This window comes from Ixodes scapularis, unplaced genomic scaffold (assembly GCF_016920785.2).
Source record: "Ixodes scapularis isolate PalLabHiFi unplaced genomic scaffold, ASM1692078v2 PGA_scaffold10__122_contigs__length_95168666, whole genome shotgun sequence".
In the NCBI taxonomy this organism is placed as follows: domain Eukaryota; kingdom Metazoa; phylum Arthropoda; class Arachnida; order Ixodida; family Ixodidae; genus Ixodes; species Ixodes scapularis.
In genome coordinates, this window is record NW_024609836.1 from 66,009,945 (window position 1) to 66,029,293 (window position 19,349).

A 19,349-nucleotide genomic window follows, 5' to 3' on the forward strand; every position below is an offset into this window, starting at 1 on the left:
AACCACTCTTTTAACACGGAGCGCAAATTGTTTGTTGCGTGGTGGAGGTTCAACGGGTACAGTCCCGTCGTCGTCAGCTGATCCGGTCCAGCTGGTCCGGGAGGACGCAGCGAGCGTTTTTAAAAGTGAATCTTCCTTCGTTACGTTTCAAACTGTGAAGATATCCCGACACATACCGTGAGTAAGAAGTAGCGGGCGTTTTCAACAAAATTACGTTGTTTTAATTGAATAATGAACTCCGGATTGTTGTCTTAAATCTGCCGTTTTTTATGCTTCGTGTTGGACTGCGTTTGCATAGCGACGCACACCGCTCGAGTAGATGATTCGGTCCTGCAACGAGTTTGTTGCGCCAATCATGCGGCGTGAATAAATTAGGGCAAGGTTTCCTACCTGCCCACAGATGCATGTACTGAGACCATTTTTTATGTTGTGAACGTAGTGCTCTTTCTTTATTTTGGAAGACGCGTTGGTGCATTTATTATGGTACAATCACTTGAGAGTTGAGAAATTGGAGAGCGAGCAAGCTTTCTCAACTTTGTCTCTTTCTCTCTGGCACTGCCCTGTTTCAGTTTCAGTAGGCATATCTACTAGCAGGTACAAACTGCTCTAAAGCAGGTAAAAAACGGGAAGCTTAGGACGGTGCGGACTCCGTGTTTCGCGCTTTTCGCAAGGTGACAGGGTAAATGCTTTTGTGAGATATGCGGAATATGCAAGCGATTTTGTTATGCCCGTCGTTTTCCTCTCTTCAGCAAAACGAATAAGATGATCTACTACAAAGGCGCAATCACAAGCCGAGATTTAAGATGGCAGTCGTTTGCTTCGGTGATCCGTGTAGCTGTGTTTTACCCTGCTCTCTGCAACACCGTGTCATGACGAAGAGCTGGAATGGTCACGGTTTGTGCTGGCCTCCCGGTTCACAGAAACCCGCGTCGGCCGCATCGGCACCGAGTGCGCTTGGGCTGTTGATGCTCAAGCCTTTCATCCGCGGCTTGTCGCCAGCTCTTCCTGCTGCTCAACGGTGAGGAAGCGGCGAGAGTAACCTCGGAAGTGAATGTAAATCCTCGTTCATTCAGTTATCCGGTGTCAAAGTGTGGAAGATGTCCAACGTGTACTGAGGGTGGGAACTACGAGCGTTTTGCCTCGCTTTTATAACCGAAACCAGACCAACGAGATAACTGCCTTGCGTACTCTAAAATGACGGAAGCAATAAGTTTCAACAGGTCGAGTACGTCACCGGGGATGTAGGCGAGACGGTGCACACTGTTTAAACGCTTGCAGTATCCACGAGTGGTACCAGAAAAGCGACGTCAACAGAGAAGGAGCTCGCGATTCAGCATAATACACTGCTACGGGCCCGTGTATCTTCAAAGTTCGGGGTGGTGGCAGTATAAAAAAAAGACGCATTAGCGCCCCACACCAGTGTTCACGAATAACACCGGCCACAAACTCCCAAGCCCCACCGCTCTTCTCGACACCGACACGGCATACGACAACAAACTGCATCAAAACTGTCAAAACGCCCAAAAGTGACGGCGTCTGCTCCCGTACTGCAACTGCTGCAACTAGCGGAAGTGAAGTGTTGGGCGGATGTTCGGATGTCCTTCACAAAAATATATAAAAAATGCTTTGCGCAAGGATCATTTTCATTTATTATTGTATACGTAAAGACAAAATCTCAATAATTTAATTTCCTATCTGATTCAAGTTAGTCGGACTGCTCATAACACTGGTCAAGCAAGAAAATAACAAAAATATAAACTTTTTCATGACCGGTTTAAGATTTATTGTTAACATATCGTTATTTATTGCAACGGACTAACATTATAGATTTTGCCTCCATACTTTTTAAATGCAAACAGTTCTTACACACGGCTGTCCATTGCGCCGTGTTTTGTGTATACTTCTATAAATCTGTAGTAGTCAGCGACCAAAGAGCTCACCCGCTCATGTCAAGCTTATATGCGCCGCTGGGAGAAATGATATCGAGTAGGAAGTGTCGGGCGTAGTGTCGGTTGTTGTAGCTGTCTGCTGTGTTGCCTGCGTTGTATGTAGGGTTGCTGTGTAGTCGTGGTCGTTCGCAGTGTTAACAGACTCGTCTTTTTTTTTAAAAAGAGGCTGCTAGAAATCTCGATAGGTGGCGCAAGGTATCGCCCGATTCTAAATAGTTTGCTCAAGTTATTTATCCATGTAAGTTCGGCATTCGTTTTTTTTTTTTTTTTTTTTTGTCCAGCGGCTTGTTGAAGCTGCCGACGCCGACGCCGCCGACCGCCGACAACGCACGTACGTACCTTTGCAAGGAGCTACGTCCGCCACTTGGAGACTTTACTGTGTATAAAAGACACCGAACGAGAACTAACGCGCCCTGTGTGCTTTCAATTCGGCTGGAAGGCGCGCGGCTCGCTGGGCTCGTCTCTCGCCTGTTCTCGGCCGCTGGCCGCCATGTTTCATAAGGAACACGCTCGAAAAACGGTTTTCCGGAAGGCAGACACGGTGTAGCGTGTTAAGTTTACACAGCACCTCATGTGTAGACGAAAAACACAGATGGCCTCGGGTAAAACGAACACGTTTCGACGTGTCCGCTATGGGACAACGGTTTACACGTCTGGGCGTGTCATTTTTGCTAACAGTGTACCATTGCGCGGCACCATGGTCATTAGACACTGCCCTTAGTCCGGCATTTTGGATGTCCTGAGCCAATATATATACATACACATGCATATACAAATGCTAATCTCAGATTGTTCAAATTATTCAACTATTTTCTAAACCTTGTTTACTTCTGCTTTTCCTATTGTTCACGAAATTTATTTTTGAATTCGGAAATTTATTTTTATGATGTGTCGTATATATTAAATTATTTTCCTTTAATTTAAAATTTATTTTAATTAGTGAAACGATTCCTATGTTACTTGAAGAGCTTCAATTTACACACGAAAATTAATAAATTTAAGACCTTCCCAAAGAATTTCCGCCTGTCTAGACTGTTCGCAGCCATATTGCACTGACTGACTTGAACTTTTATTAATTTTATAGCTAGCCAAATGCAGTTGCGAAACAAGTGCCGTCGTTCTCTCAAAAATTTCAATCTCGGATTTGAATGTGAGATCTTTTCAATTCCTGTCACGTCAAAACTTTCATTGTCTTAGAGGAGCCAAGCTAAGTTGCTGAGAGGTGCCTCATGCTTGTCAGGAATAAAAATAAAAAATAAAAAAGATACATTGTTGGGTAGAGCTCAGTGTCGGGATTATGTACCTCTACAGAAGATATGGCAAAAAAAGACCGTGGGGCAACTTATTTTAATATACGATAGTTTTCACGTGAAAATAATATTTGTGAAAATTGTTGTTTGGTATATCCACCGTTAAAAATACAGTAAGATGTTAGTAACTGCAGCAGTTACCACATTTTTCTCACCGCTCCTACCTTTTTACTAATATTTAACAACACGAAACGCGCAACAGGTAGTAAACGTTAGTAGGTGTAGCATTTACTTCCTTTTTTCTGACCGTTTCTACATTTTTATGAGCTATTTGCCACCTCAAACGCGCGACAGGTAGCAACTGTAGCTAATGTGCGGCAGACATGCGCACGTTACTAAGAAGGAGCAAAAATATATTTACCATTACTCAAGGCTAAATTGTAATTCATTATAATTACTATTACACTTTTATAAAAGTGAGTAACCGCTACCATAAAAAGTAATCTGTTACTTTCGTGGTGTTACTTCCGACATTACGGTACTGAAGTAAGAAACAAAAAGAAGAGGGTTCAAGTATTCATATTTGCCGCCATCCCCACTTATTGACTTTGAGTGTTTTGAGTAACAGCTGGCTCTCAGAAGTCTCGTATACCATTTTGTCTCATGTCTTTGAGAAGATTTCGACTGTTACAGCGAACAGCCTTTCAACTGAGACACTGGATCGGCGTACGACATCCTTCCTCGTGAATGCTCATGAAATTTAAGTGAGGGACGCTCGAGCACAGTCAGCTTCCTGAAGATGCAAGAGGCTGCTTTGTCGTCGCAAATCCTCTGCCCTTGGAACGCCTGCAAAGCCGATCCAACGCTCGTCATACCAAACGCAGCGCCTTTCAACAATTCCGCTTGCGCAGCATCTCAACCTTCCGTCAGTGCTCGCATACTGCCGAAAGTTTGCGATTCTGCGCGGGCGGTTGTTGCCGGGCTCTGCATAGGCTGCGCCGAACTCTGGAATGGCTTCGCAAGCATTCGCAGGATAAAATATTCTCAACGACAAAGCAACGTATTGCACCATCACCAAAGCTAAGGCTGCTAGAAATCCATAAGTTTTCATTTCAGCAGAGAAAGTGTACCAGGCCAGATAAAAGGCTAGTCGGCTCTCGCGTAGCGATTGCTACATCATTGCTCTCCCTTCATTGGTGACATGTGCACTAACATTAGAAACATCTCTTGCAAGAGTGCATGCGGGTCAAATCGCCGAGTTTATATCGCGATAGAGTGCCCGGACAATGTGACAACAGTAATATTCGGGATCCGTACGATATGGTCCGGGCAAAATGATCCTCATGAAAATGGTACCTAAAAAAATGGTCCCGGACAACATGTTCCCGGTCAGGCCCGATCAAAATGGTCCCAAGTAAAATCTGGGACTAACCGCTTGTACTTCGGGTCGATTTTGTCGATTGTTTGCACGCGTTGCAAACTGGCCTCGAAGGGAAAGAAAAAAAATATTTTGCTGTTAAGATCCAATACGCGAACCATTCTAAAGTTTACATATTCCATTTAAAACACATTGCCTGCTACTAGCTGAGATGGTTAAAAAGTTGAGGAGTTCAGGGAAAGGCCTTTTCTTCACAAACGTTTCAAGCGGGGAACGCTTTTCTTCAGGGTGTGGTGGTGTGTTAAATGCCCTCTTCTTGTTGACGTTCGAGTGGAAGAGGAAGAGTGACTATGAAGGGTAATAAAAATATTCGGAACAGGAGCAACAAAAATATCGTATAAATTGAAATTAGTAATTTTAAACGATATTATTCCAAATTATTAAAACTAAATCAATTGATTTGTAGTATTTGCCACAATCTTTGTTAATGTCTACGTCACTGTCTCACTCCCGCTGAACACATCGCTATGCGTGAACTCAACTTAAGAGATGATATTATTGTTAAACCTGCTGACAAAAGAGGATCCATAGCTTTTATGAATAAGCAAGACTACCTAGATGAACGATTTCGACAGCTAATGAACCAACCGTTTTACAAAGAACTTCCGAATAACGGAAACTTTGGACCTAATGCTTGATAATGAAGACATTTTGGAAGATATGCATAAAGCAATCAAGCCGGCCTATCCAAAGGCTGGCCACTTTTATACATTACCTAAAATTCACAAACAAGGAAATCCAGGACGACCAATTGTATCCGGAATATACACGGTGACAGAGAATTTTTAGCTTTGTAAATTTCCTTATTATGAACCTTCCTCCTACGATGCCATCATATATAAAGGACACAAATCACTTTCTCCGAGAAATAACAGAACTTGTAATTCCCACTGACGCAATCCTGGTCACCATGGATGTTGTGTCCCTATATACAAACATCCCTCAGCAGGGTGGCATTCAAGCAGTAATCAAGGCGTATAGCAATGACCCTGCAACAATTCGTGTCAATAACGACGTCCTCACAACACTTATCAGGTTAGTTCTAGAAAATAACAAATTTGAATTTGAAGGAAGACACTTCCTACAGGCTAGGGGAACTGCAATGCGCACAAAGATGGCCCCTATGTATGCAAATCTTTTTATGGCCGACTTAGAGTCATGCTTCCTGTCTAGTCGCTCTCTGCGACCTCTTTTTTATAAGCTCTACATCGATGATATCTTTATGGTATGGGCACACGGGGAGTCATCACTTATAGACAGAAGCTAGGCGGGGGTGTCCTTATAGCGGTTGAATGTTCCCTTGTCTCGCATCGAGATTTGACCTCGAATCCTATTCTGAATGTGTTTGGGTTGAAATTAAGGCCAGTGATGGCTTCAATTACCTAATAGGTACCTATTACTTCCCGCCCCTTTCAGAGCAGACAGTTCTTATCGAGCATTTTGATGCAATTAGTAAGCAGATTAATTTCGAAAAGTGTCGTGTTCAAATCTACGGCGATTTTAATCTACCGGGTGTTGACTGGTTTGTTTAAACGGTAAAAAGCAAGACAAACACATGCACCAAGGTGCATTCTTTGTTATCTTTTATAAGCTTCTGTGGTCTTCAGCAACACAATACGATCGTAAATAAGGCCGGAAATGTGTTAGATCTTGCTCTTTGTAACATGCCAATTTTATGTCTAAAGCGCGCTGTGAATCATTTGGTTGAAATTGACGGTTTCCATCCACCTTTTACTCTTGCGTTTTCTCTCCCGTACAAAGCTAGAGTTCCGTGTAACTCATCAAATTACTGCTTTTCTAAAGATGACTATTTAAGTCTTTATAGACACATCGAACATTTTGACTGGGGTTGTGTTTTCTTTCCATGTCAAATGTTTATCTTGCCACCGAAATGCTTACTACAGTTGTAAAAAGTGCCATCGAGAAAGTTATTCCTAAGTGCTACAACAAGCAGTCGATATTTCCTAACTGGTTTTCTAAAGAATTAAGGCTTAACCTAAGAAAAAAAGATCCCTTTCACCGACTTCATAAAAAGACCGGTTCTGATCTTTGGTACGCCAAATTTAGCATATATCGTTCCTTAGTGAAAAAACTGTTCAAGCGTGATAAACGTCTACATCATGACAGCGTAGAAGATAGTGTAAATCGTCGGTCGAAGACGTTTTGGAAGTTTGTGAAACTTCATACACGTGAGGCTAGCCGCACTATCTGCCTGCGTGATGGGTCAGGTAATCCTCCTTGTTATCAATCTGCACCCGCTGAGGTTGCAAATATATTCGAGGATTATTTTAAAAATTGTTTTTCTTTCGGTAACCAATCTTATCAGCCAGGTGACAATTTCCTATACTGTCATGATTTTTTGTCTTTTGTGCGTGTTGATTCAGCTGAAATTGCCGAAGCAATTAAAAAGCTGAAACCGAAGTTTTCCAGTGGCGCGGATGGGATACCAAGTTTTATTATCAAAGGATGCAGTGAACTGTTCGTTCCGATTCTAAAGGATATCTTCAATCTTTCTCTTAGTTCGAGAACATTTCCGTCTCTTAGGAAAAGATCGGTGGTCGTTCCTGTTCTAAAAAATGGCGATGCGTCCCTTGTCACAAATTATCGCCCAATTTCCTTGCTTTGTGGCTTTTCGAAAGTTTTCGAGCTTGTCATCCGTAAGAAAATGCTATTTTATTTCCGACAAAAAATAACTTCATTGCAGCATGGTTTTTCGAGTGGCCGGTCAGTCGAGACTAATTTATGTACATTTTTAGACTTTTCTGCCCAGTTGTGGCTAATAGAGGACAAGTCGACTCAATATATTTTGACATGTCTAAAGCGTTCGACAAAGTGAGCCATAAATTACTCTTGCGTAAACTGTCTTCATATGGAGTGTGTCTTGTATTATGCGAATGGTTTGACAGCTATCTGTCACTGCGCCCAAACTCTGTTCGGGTTGGTGACTGTTTCTCTGAAAATTTTTTTTTGTCGTCCGGAGTTCCCCAGGGATCAATACTGGGCCCTCTTTTGTTCTTGATCTTCATAAATGATAATGTGTCTTACGTAAACAGTTCCGAACTACTTCTTTTTGCTGATGACCTTAAGTTGTTCAAAAGCATTAATAGTCTTAAAGATTGCGATGTCCTGCAAGGTGACGTTACCAGCGTTCTTCAGTGGTGTAAAAATAATCAATTGCTGTTAAACCCCCCCCCTCCCGCCAAAAAAAAGTGATTTATTTTTGCCGTAGGCATTCTGTTTTTGAGTCTACTTATTATCTCGAATGATCGCCGATACAGCGTGTGTTAATCTTAAAGGACCTTGGTGTGTGTTTTGACAGCGCTTTATCTTTTAGAAGTCATGTCTCATTGGTCGTGGGCAATGCTTTTAGAGCTTTAAGGGTAATTTCTCGTTTGAGGCGTAGTTTTAGAAACCCTCATTCAATGGTTAACCTCTTTAACTCTTTAATGAGGTCACGACTGGAGTTTGCTTCTTTCGTATGGAACTCGATTTCTAACACACAGGCTATGAGCATAGAAAATGTTCAGAAAAGACTTGTCCGGATCGTTTATGATAGGTATGAGCGGCGCTTTTATTATAGGTATGAATATATAATAAAGATGTTATCTCTTTCTCTATTGTCTAAAAGGAGGACTTTTCGTGATTTAATTTTCTGCACAAGGTTGCGAATGGTGATGTTGATTCGGCTCAACTCCTTGCAAAAGTGAACTTTCATATTCCATTCCGAGTAACTAGAGACTTTGTTTTGATGTTCGCTCGCCGTGCAACACCTCGCCTCTCTTACGGATTCAGTCATTATATAATGCCTTCGCTCCACCCCAACTTGATATATCTGCATCAATTTCTATGTACCGTCGCGATTTAAATGATATTATTCTAGCCCCTTAGCATTATGTTTGTCTTGGATGCTTTATTTTTTTTAGTAACTGTTTAGAGCCTATGTACTTGCTTGCTCATTTTGCTTGTTGTGTTGGTGCACCAATAAGAAGATCAATGTGGTTGTTTTTGGGCACCCCAAGATAAAGATTATTATTATTACTATTCCTGAATTCAACGGTCTCCATCCTAGTAATATGTTTTCGCATAGTTATTCTAAAACGAGCATTGATTTTCTTGACGTGAGAGTCTAAATCAACAGGAATGCTCTTACAACAAAACTCTTCAGGAAGCCAACGGACCGTCAACAGTACCTGCACATCAAGAGCTCACACTCAAAACATTGCAAAACAAGCATTCCCTTTTCTCAAGCTCACAAATTCCGGAGAATATTCTCTACTTTCGATGAATTCAAACGCAACGCCAGCAATCTGAAACTCGTGCTATCCAAGCAGAATTATCCTCTATCCATCGTCGATAAGGCCATAGAAAGAGCACGTGCCATCGACCGAGAGCAAATCTTCAATCAACCCCAACCCAAAATGTCAAAAAACCAGCACGCAAACCTGGTGGTCACATGTTGAGCCCGCCTTCGAAATCTAAACAATATCCTAAGGAAACATTACAGTATTTTGCAGCAAAGCAATAAACTACGCACCCTTTTTCTCGTATCACCACGCGCGGTATATCGACGAGGTAGAAACCTTAAGGACATATTGGTGCACTCGAACAATAGGTCTTCCGACGTTTCTGGTTGTAGACCCTGCCGGACAGCCAGCGTGTTGATTTGTGAATATGTAGAAACCACCAATCTTGTCACCAGCGCGAACTCTGACTTTTCTTTCAAAATCACTGGAGACCTCAACTGCGGTACGCCTAACGTCATTTATCTTTTACGCTGTAAACTATTAGCATATATCATATAGGACAAACCAGTACTTCATTTCGGTTGGGCTTCAATAATCACAAGTCTCATGTCAAGTCCTTACTTCGAGTTTATTACGATGTTTCGAGCGGGGACCACTCTTCAAAGTAGTAACTTTGACATGACGCATCTTTGACTTATTAAATTTTTCCCGGTCCATTTTTTTATATTTACCTTACTTCACCTATATATTTATATATATATATATATATATATATACAGGTTTTTTTTAGTTTTATTCTTACACATTTCTTTAAAAAAACAGTGAAAGCTACTCTAATGCGGTTTTTGCAGGTGGTATACGACCAGGCGGACATTATGTGTGTAGCCAATCTTTGAGACAAGTCTGCTAATTAATTAAAATTCATTAATTCATTTTTATTAATGCAAATAGGCACATGGTTCCTATTAGAAACGTGCTGAGCGTTATCCAAATCCTCTAAATTGGTAATTTCGAGGAAAACGTTCAGCGTATGAGAAGCGTTGTAGCGCACTCAAGTTACCACTCGTGGAGCATGTAAAAGCCTAGCGGTTGCGGTATGGCGCCCGCTCGATTTTTCCGTCTCTTATCTAGCCCCAGCCTTGTATCTGCTCCACGAGTGGTAACTCCAGCGCACTACTGCGCTTCACACGCGCTCGTAGTCTTTCTTAAAATGACAGATTTAGAGGTTTTGGATGACGCTCAACACGTTTCTAATTGGAACCATATGTCTAATTCCAAACATTAAAAAGTTAATTAACGAATTTTAATTAATTGCCCGACTTGTCCCAAAGAGTATCCCCCACATAATGTCCGCCTGGCCGTATAACCCACCTGCACAAACCAAATTGGTGTAGCTTTCACGGTTTTTTAAACAAACGTGTTAGACTAAAAAACACCACACACACACACACACACACACACACACACACACACACATATATATATATATATATATATATATATATATATATATATATATATATATATATATATATATAGGTGATTTCATCTCAAATCGTGCTGGCAAGAGGGTCGAGTTTTTAATTGTGCCGAATCAAATATATGTTAAGGCATCGTCTCTAAAAACTCAGTAGCCACAAACCGCAAGTTCGTCGGGAGGGACAGTTTTCTGTCCCTCCCGACCAACTGATGCTCGGCAGTGTGCCTCATAGGTTTAGCTACCTTCAATTGCACCTCGCAGAGCAGGAGAACTGGGACATTACAGTTGTTATTAAGAAAACAAAATGCTTTACTGTGAGACGGAAAGTTCTGTCAAGCTCAACGAAAGAGTTTGTTCCCCTCAATTTCGCAGTTCAAAAAAAGAAAAAAAAGATGGACGAAGCTCCGGGGTTTGACAGTTCCATGTGTCGGGTGAACTCCTCTTGTCAGGAAAACACTAGAGGTCATCTACCCTTTAGATGTCATAGACTCCGGGTTTCAAGAGGTCTCTAAGTTTAAATTAACTTTTATGTTTGTAGAGTGTGTGTTTGGGGTGGGGGGGGGGGGGGGGAGGGAGGGGCGGGCAAATAATTTTTTTAAGCCTATGGAAGCTTTAAACCTTAAACATTTCATATTCGTTCTTATTTTTATTTTAGAAATGCGGTTATTTATTTTTAGTGGGAATTTTATTTGCGCAAAAAAAAAACGCTACGTAATAGATATGCAAACATCTGCCCATTTGGTTTCGGTATAAAAGAGCAAGTCTTTAGGAAATCCAGACATTACCGAGCAACCAAAGATGAACACAGTCCTTGCTGTCGTGTGCGTAGTTGCCGTCAACGTACTTATATCTACGGAGGCTGGTAGGAAACCTTCCTTCGATTAGTATATTTCAATGACCGCGCAATACTATTAACCTTGAGTGCTGCGATTTATTTTCTATGTGGTGGTTCTGTGACGAACACAGCTCCAGCCTCTGCGGCTAAATATTTTCTCAGACATGCGCAGTTCTTTGGTCTCATGTCTCGTTCTTGCATACACTTTAATCGCACTTATTGAATTCCTTTATGATAAAATATGCAACCGTAAGTAAAAATGTCCGATGAGCATAAAGTGCACAAGATCTGCTTAGGTGCAAATTAAGTCTTCGCAGGATCTTCTGCCAAATACATACTGGACATGTGGCAATTTTCTAAAATAATAATATATTAACCGATACAGATATATTCAAAATCTAAACAAACAACGCTTCCACGAAAATTCCCTCAAGCTTATACTCAACAAGCAACATTTTATACTGTAATTAATTGTGATAATTGCAAGTCCACGCTGCTCCCTTCTTCGAACAAATGCAAACCAAAACATTTGCGGTATGTGCTTGCTATATTACTTTGTTTTTCTTAAGAGAACCAACATCAAATATTGCTTATGCCCAGCCATTCTTCATATGTTTTGTTACGTCTTTGCATGTAAATAATGATGCTCTGCTCCTGGCAAATGCTTCTTTTTATGTTTAAATTTAGAACACAATTTAAGATGCTTAATGAAGCAGAGTGCTGATGTTTACACTTTTATTTATGAAAATATTTCGTCTAAAAAAAGATTCTCCGTGTTAGAACCTAACTTATATTTCCATAACATAAGTTAGAACCTAACTTATATTCCTCCATCTTTGGCGTTAGCACATGTAGATTATTACAATATTAAAGCCCCCGGAATATAACTTGGCTTGTGATGAAGTGCCAAATAATCATTTCATCAAATTAGGAGCATTCTGAGCATAGTCAAGGACACCCTTGCTAGCCGCCTTTAGCACATACTTTCGCGTCACCATTGCTGCTTTATAAAATTGATTTATTGAACGTTAATTCTTTAAATATTAAAGTGATATATCTCGAGATGAAATTTCATCACTAACCCAAGTTTATGTTGACTTATTCATTACAAAACTACTCTGATATATAGGGCAGACGTTTTAAACAGGAGTTATGTATATGAGGAGATTGAGCGCTCACGAATGACTACCACACCTGTGGCAGTTCGTTAGTATGCTGATTGTGGTAGTAGTCATGTGTGTATTTACTGTGTCGTTTCATGGTAATTCAGTTCCTTTCGAGAGCATTCGGAACAATTTAGGATGTTTATAGCTTTAATTGACAGCCTAGCGAAATTTTCCTATTCGTTCGACTACTGAAATGTTTCGTATCATGTATTACGTTTCAGATGGCACAGCCCAGAATCGTCCCGCAGTTTGCAATCGACCCCCCCAGAAGCCTTCCAGAGTGATTAACTATGGCTATGAAGTATACTATTTTGACACAAATGAACGAATATGCAAATGTTTCTGGAGCCTAACGGGCAGTCAAGCTTTAGGAGGAAATGCATTTCGCGATCATCAGGCTTGTAAGAATCTATGCGGACGTACAGTATGCGCCTTACTGCAACACGTTATTTTATATACGCTCTGTGGCACTGTACTATTTAGAATCATCAAGTATGCTTTGCTTACGCTGCTGTTAACACCCTAATGTTTTTAATACTTTTAAGCTGATATATAATTAAACATTTTCAAGAAGAAGACATAGCAGTAGTTTTTACTCTCATTATCTAATTCTCCTGACAGCTTCCCTAAAGCCATGTATAGAGGGGTGTCGTAAAAGAACGCTCGCAGAAAAATCCTCCAAATAAACCGCTCTATATATTTGGGAAAAGTAGCTTTGCTGCTTTTAAACAAACATCCTCCGGACGCACCGAACGTTTGGCATTGTGTATATATGTTCTAGATCTTTTATCTTTAAGAAAGATCTTACGTATGCGTATTCTTCGGTAGGGAATTAGCATCCGTCTGGATTTCCCTAATATTTAAACATTTTTCGTCATTCACCAAAATTTCAGTTTTTCTAAATTAAAAGTAGTTGGCCATAGTCAAATTTGGCGGATTAGACGGCCGCCTGTAAACACTAAGGCCTTCCTCTAGGCTAGAAATTTTGACTTACTGCCATCGGTACTTAGCACGTACCGTTGGGATCGCTGATGATTCTCACCTAAAACTCCCTATTTATTGTATTTTCCAACTCACAAGCCTGTGTTTCCGATGTGTTGTTACAGTGTGAACTTTACCAGAAAAGTTTCTATACTTCCATTTTATAATCAACAAAAGTATATTTTCATTACTATTTACCAAACTTTGTTGCCAGACCTTGAATATTTTATATCGATTTGGAGAAAAATAATCATTATTTCTGTTGGTAGAGAACAAAATTGACCACCGCGTTGTTGGGTACCGTAAAATTGAAACAAGTTCTCTTTTGGGATTAGAACCCATATTCTTTTAAGGGAAACCTAATTTTTTAATATTCAAAAACTATAACACACACTTCTTGCACAAGCCAAATATACTCAACTAAATTTTTTTCAAAACACCTTATGGTATCGTAAACATCACATAAATTTCAAGAAAAAGAATGTATTTATTTAACTGAGTTTTTGTGCTTACTAGTAATACAAGCTGTGCTCTAAGGCATTACTGACTTTTTAAGCGCTATGGTCTACACTGGTGTGGTCTGTGCAGGTGAGTCATACTGCCTGGTGGTCATATAGAGAGCTGATCGTCGTGATAAGTCTAATAATTAACGTAGCTATGTTAATTATAGTTTTAACTAGTGACGAGAGACGTGCATATGGCTCTAATTAGACACTTGCTGAGCATCTCCACTAACCATTAAATAGTAAACCTTAGAAATATTTAGAGCGCGCGTGGAGAGCGGTAGAGCGCTAAGGTTTCCATTCGTGAAATGGGCGCAAATTTGCTATTGTGGAGACGCGGGAGCGCAGTTTTACTGCTTTTCTTCATTCGCGTTTTCGCATCATCAGCGTCGAACCCGTTGCGCAAGTGGTACCTTTAGCGCACCACAGCGCTTCTGAGGTGCCCTAATATTTAAACAAAAATAATGTTTTGTGGTCTTTGATGACATTAGGAAAGACTGTGGCCATAAGCCTATATTCCTTTTAAAACCATGTTAGTTAACAAATATTGGTGAATGGCCAGGTGTATCCCGACAATTAGCGCCTATATTATGTGTCCTGTCCGTATAAATCACCTGTAGAGACCACATTCGTGTAGGTTTTACTGCTTTCTTTAAACAAATCTATAATGCCTAAAATAACACTCATTATAATATTGCAGCAAAATATATATATATATTTAATTTGCAACCCCACTCTTGCCAGTAATAGGGGGCGATTCAATCACCTGCCGTTTTTACACCCAAGGATTAAACGGCGAGACGACTGGCTCAACAAGCACTTATGGTTTACAAACTCTGATTAAAACAAGCAATAGTGATGCAACTTCAGTTGCTAAAGGTATTCCCTAATGGGGTATAACGATGATGGTGGAAAAGCTGGAATATATAGGGATCTTGTGTGAATGAAGTTTGTGCCGCTGCAGATATACATCCCTACCCGCATTATACACTAGGGTAATGGAAGCTTAATAGCGCTTATAAATAAAGTTGCGGCTTTAAAATGTCAATTATCGAACTTTCTTCTCTGCTTAGAGATGATAGATAGTTCCCAAGTGTACAGTTTGTTCTGTGCATTGCTAAGAAGTGCACATAAGATGAGAAAAGTAAAGTCACCAACCACGAACAAGCACTGGTTCCTGATTGATCCTTGTTTTTCTTTTTTTCTTCGTCTTGTTTTCGATTTCTTAATAAAGAACTTGTACGAGACGGACAAACTTTCCGCATCTTTTAAGATTGCCGAGTGTCATGTTTGTTACGATATATGTCTTACTTTCTATTGTATAGGTGCTTCCTTCAGGGTTTGCCCAAGACGTAATGGAGGAAAAAAATAACGAAAACATACTGTCGGCGTTCGCGCGAAAGCTGCACATTTTCTAAGCAAATAAATGTATACATTCATGCTGTGAACTTATTTCATAAGGCGCTCGGCTGGTCTATCTAAGTAAATATTTTCAACGTATTAATTGAATTTTTAGCTACCAATCTGTCATGGATATTGTCTTAATTGCTCCCACCCAAGGCGCTGAGACAGTCTTGCGTTTGAGCTTGACTTCACAGCATAACAAACCGATAAAAAAGACCAGATATCTGAAGTGAAGGTGCCGACGCCCACCAGTGTTGCGGAGTTGTCACTCCAAAATTGGAATGATTCCAGAATTATTCCGCGCTTTCGCGACCGAGGAATGGAATGGCGGCAGGGCTTAGGAAACCGAATGGAAATAAAAATAAAATCATTTAAATTGGAAAATGATAGAAAATTGAATTGGCTCGATTATTATGCAAACTGTGTATCTTTATTTAGAGCCAACGAATTAAAGGCGCAATTCGTTAGGGCATGGTAAGTGGCTCTTGTAAAAGCATCGTTGCACTGGAGGTGCCTGATGGCTTGACTGTCCTTCTGGTGTATGCCCTGTCAAGGATGAAAATGGCGCGCCCTCAATGAAGCAACCGAAACTGATCAGTTGTAGACGGACAAGATGTCTTTCCTGGCGCAGAAAGACGCGACAAAGCGGCTGTTGTAATCATGCTCGATTAGCATATAACTGTTACTCTGGGATCGAATCAAACCTAACCGAAAACCGGAGCGAAGCCATTATTTTCAGCTGATCCGGAACAACACTGTCAGTTTGTTTTAATCGTCTTATGATGTGGCTTTGCTCATTGATGACCACCGTAGAGATTTGTCTCTATATACGCGTAGGGACTTTTGGTGTTCTAGAGCACTTAGTTGAGACGTAGGGATGGCGTGTCTAAGTTCCATGGCGGTCTAGGGACTTTTCGTTAGTACGAGTGTGTGCGTTTTTGCCGTCGCGTTTACTACCGCTAAAGATTTTAAATGTTCTGTGTCGTCGCACGGTACTGATTCTGCATTTGAGGGCTATCCGATAAGTTAAGCGACTGATGTTTATATATTCTAGCATCACAAGATGCCTTCCCGTCTCCCAGACAAGTTCACAACTAAAAATGACGCCGCCACAATTTTTGCACTATAGTAAATCAGCGCCTTTTTTAGAGGATCAAATAGTGAATTCCTGAACTACAGATAGTTTTTTAGAAAACTTTAAAGCAAAAAATGTTACATTTCAACACATCCAACCCCCTAAATATGTTAGTTAATGTGTGTTTTTCACTTTAGGTCAAATTAGCTGAATATATAAAGCAATCGTTTACATTTATATATATTGAACATTATAATGATTCACGTTTATTAAACTCCTGTTTATCGATATGTTACTCCTATGACAATCATTGCTTTGAATGTTGGTTGTAAATATGTACTGAAGGTCTATCTACAATTGCTTGGGCATTCACTGGCAATTAAGATAAAAAGTGTATAAAGTCCGTCACCCGAATGAAGAGATTCTGTTACACAAAATCAGATGGCATGGACATTTTACCTGAAAATAGAGCGTTCACAGATATTGGCATCACCATTGTTGCTGCAGACATTTTAATAATAAAACCTCAATATGTAAATAAGAGGTCAGAGACTCAACGCAAGCTCTCCAACATATCTTGAGAATGAAGTTGATCACCAACTGCACATTGATATTTTTAAGTGCAGATGTACTATGACAAATATGGCAGATAGTGTACATGGAGTATAAATTTGGAAATGGAGCTCTCAAATACTGCTGACCCTTCCAGCCAGTTGTTCGCAATGTTGAGTTCGTAATTGTAGCTATAGTCAAACTGAATGATGGGCGTATTTGTTCTGATATGGACAGATAAAAGGGCAAGTAGGCAAGAATTTAAGTTGAAAAACAGCACAACATGGACGAGGATAAGAAGACGAAGAGAACACAAGACAAGCCCTGACTATCAACTGGTTTGTTAATAGAACATAAGGAAGAAAGATAATGAAATGAAAAACATGGACATAAATGTTTTCGAGCTTGCTGGGCGCCTCGTGGAATATGTCGCCTTGTTTTTTCATGTGGTTGTCGAACTTGTCAACTTCTCTCTTTCCTCATGAGCTCCGGTGACCCCAAATCCAGAAAGTTCCCCTCGCTGAAGGTCATTGTAACCGAAGGTTGGCTCGCACACGAACTGTTATTCTTCGTGATGTTGTACGCTTCAACCATCTGTCAACATGCTTGGTCGTGGTGTTAATATATTATAATATTGTCGTCTAAGCGTGGTTCACATCCGCAATCTCGGCAATGTACCGCTAGATGTGAGTAAGCGGTGCCTTTAAAAAAAAAAAAAAGCTGTGGTGCTCACTGAGGTGGAAAGATATTCGCGTTCCTTTCGAAGCTTTCTTTTTGCATAGCGCGCAGATGTATGGCCTCCCGTCAACACTAAACTACCGTATTTTCCGGACTATAGTCCGCACCCGGTGTATAGTCCGCAGAGGCAAATTTGGGGTTAAAAATGAAAGTTTTTGCTTAGATAGTCCGCACCCGCTGCATAGTCCGCACCCAGTGCATAGTCCGTACCTGGTGCTTTAGTCGACACGAAATTCTTCTCATACGCGGCACACCTTGACATATGTATGTTTTCTTAGCTCACAAAAAAAGCCTATATTATACATAAATTATCATTAACATACTCTTTTATTAACAAAATCCTTCCCGCCTCGTAATAATCAACGATATTGAAAAACATAATTCCTGTATAGTCCGCACGCGTAGATAGTCCGCACAGCCAGAAACTTCAACTTTTAAACATGTATAGTCCGCGGACTCTAGCCCGGAAAATACGGTAAACCAGATAACCGGCTTCGCGGGTGGCCGCGCCCCGGGAATACGAAACCGCGCAACCACCAGATTTCCGAGATTTTGACAGGAAAGAAGTTAATGCAGCGTAATGAGTATGCTGCTTTGTATATGCGTTAGAATAGCTCAGAACTTAGTTTACAACGTTAAATTGTCACTGTTTATATTGCTCAGAGTTTTCAGTCTTCGCAATTGCCATTGCGACTGTCGTCCTTCAGCTGGACACCTTGGTTTCTTTTTCTCGTGTTTTGTCGCTCTCTTTCGCGATCTTTCACTCGGGACCCAGGATGTCGGCACGCGGGATTTGCCACTCCTCCTCACCCACCTTTAACACCCTGCTCGCGCCCCACACGCAAAGCCGGTAATCTGGTCTAGTTTAGCGTTGATGCGAAGCCGTACATCTGCGCGCTATGCGGAAAGAACGCTTCGAAAGGAACGCGAATATCTTTCCCCCGGTAAGTACGTGGATTGTTGAAGTTCATGAAACAGCTCTGATGATATAATTATACTCGTCAAATCGAAGGCAGTTGGTAACCATGCGTGGGACTCCGAGGGTCTGCTTGCATGCTCCGCCGCTTGCGGCAGACAGAATGCATGCGAAAATGGCGGACCTTTTCCTCTAGAGTTAGTATGTATGATCTATATGCGTTAAACCAAAACAATACCGCCGCCATGTTTAACGTTTGTTGTTGCCAGATCTTACCGGAAGTCGAGACGCTGCGTTGTTCAACTCAGCAACGCAAGGAGAGTGAGGGGCGGGGCGTAGTTCTCTGCGGGGGTCGAAAGAGCGAGAGTTTCAAATGTGGAGATGTTCCGAGTCCGACAAAATAACGTCCTGTAGCGTAAAGATTGATAAAAAAAAAATTTTTTTGTTCGCGGAACATTTGTTTTGTGACATTCTTGTCCCAATTACGCTGTTTAAAAAAAAAAACTTTTTTTTCTTTGCAGTTACCCTTTAAAATTTCTTAGGACGAGGGAACACTCTGGCATTCTGGCGCCATCTATGCGGTGACCTTGGAACTGCATTTCACAAGAACGAAGGTTTTGCGAGATTTCCGAGGTCAAATGTGCGTAACACCTATAAGAAAGGCTCGTTTATAACGTTGGTAAAAGTTTTTCGAGCCAAGGAAGAAAGGATAATGCGCGAGAGAAATAGAAAATATGCCGGACCGCCAAGTTTACACTGCTACCCAATAGATGGCGGCATTGTGTCCTCTCGTTTAAGGCCCCTGTATAAGAAAGGTA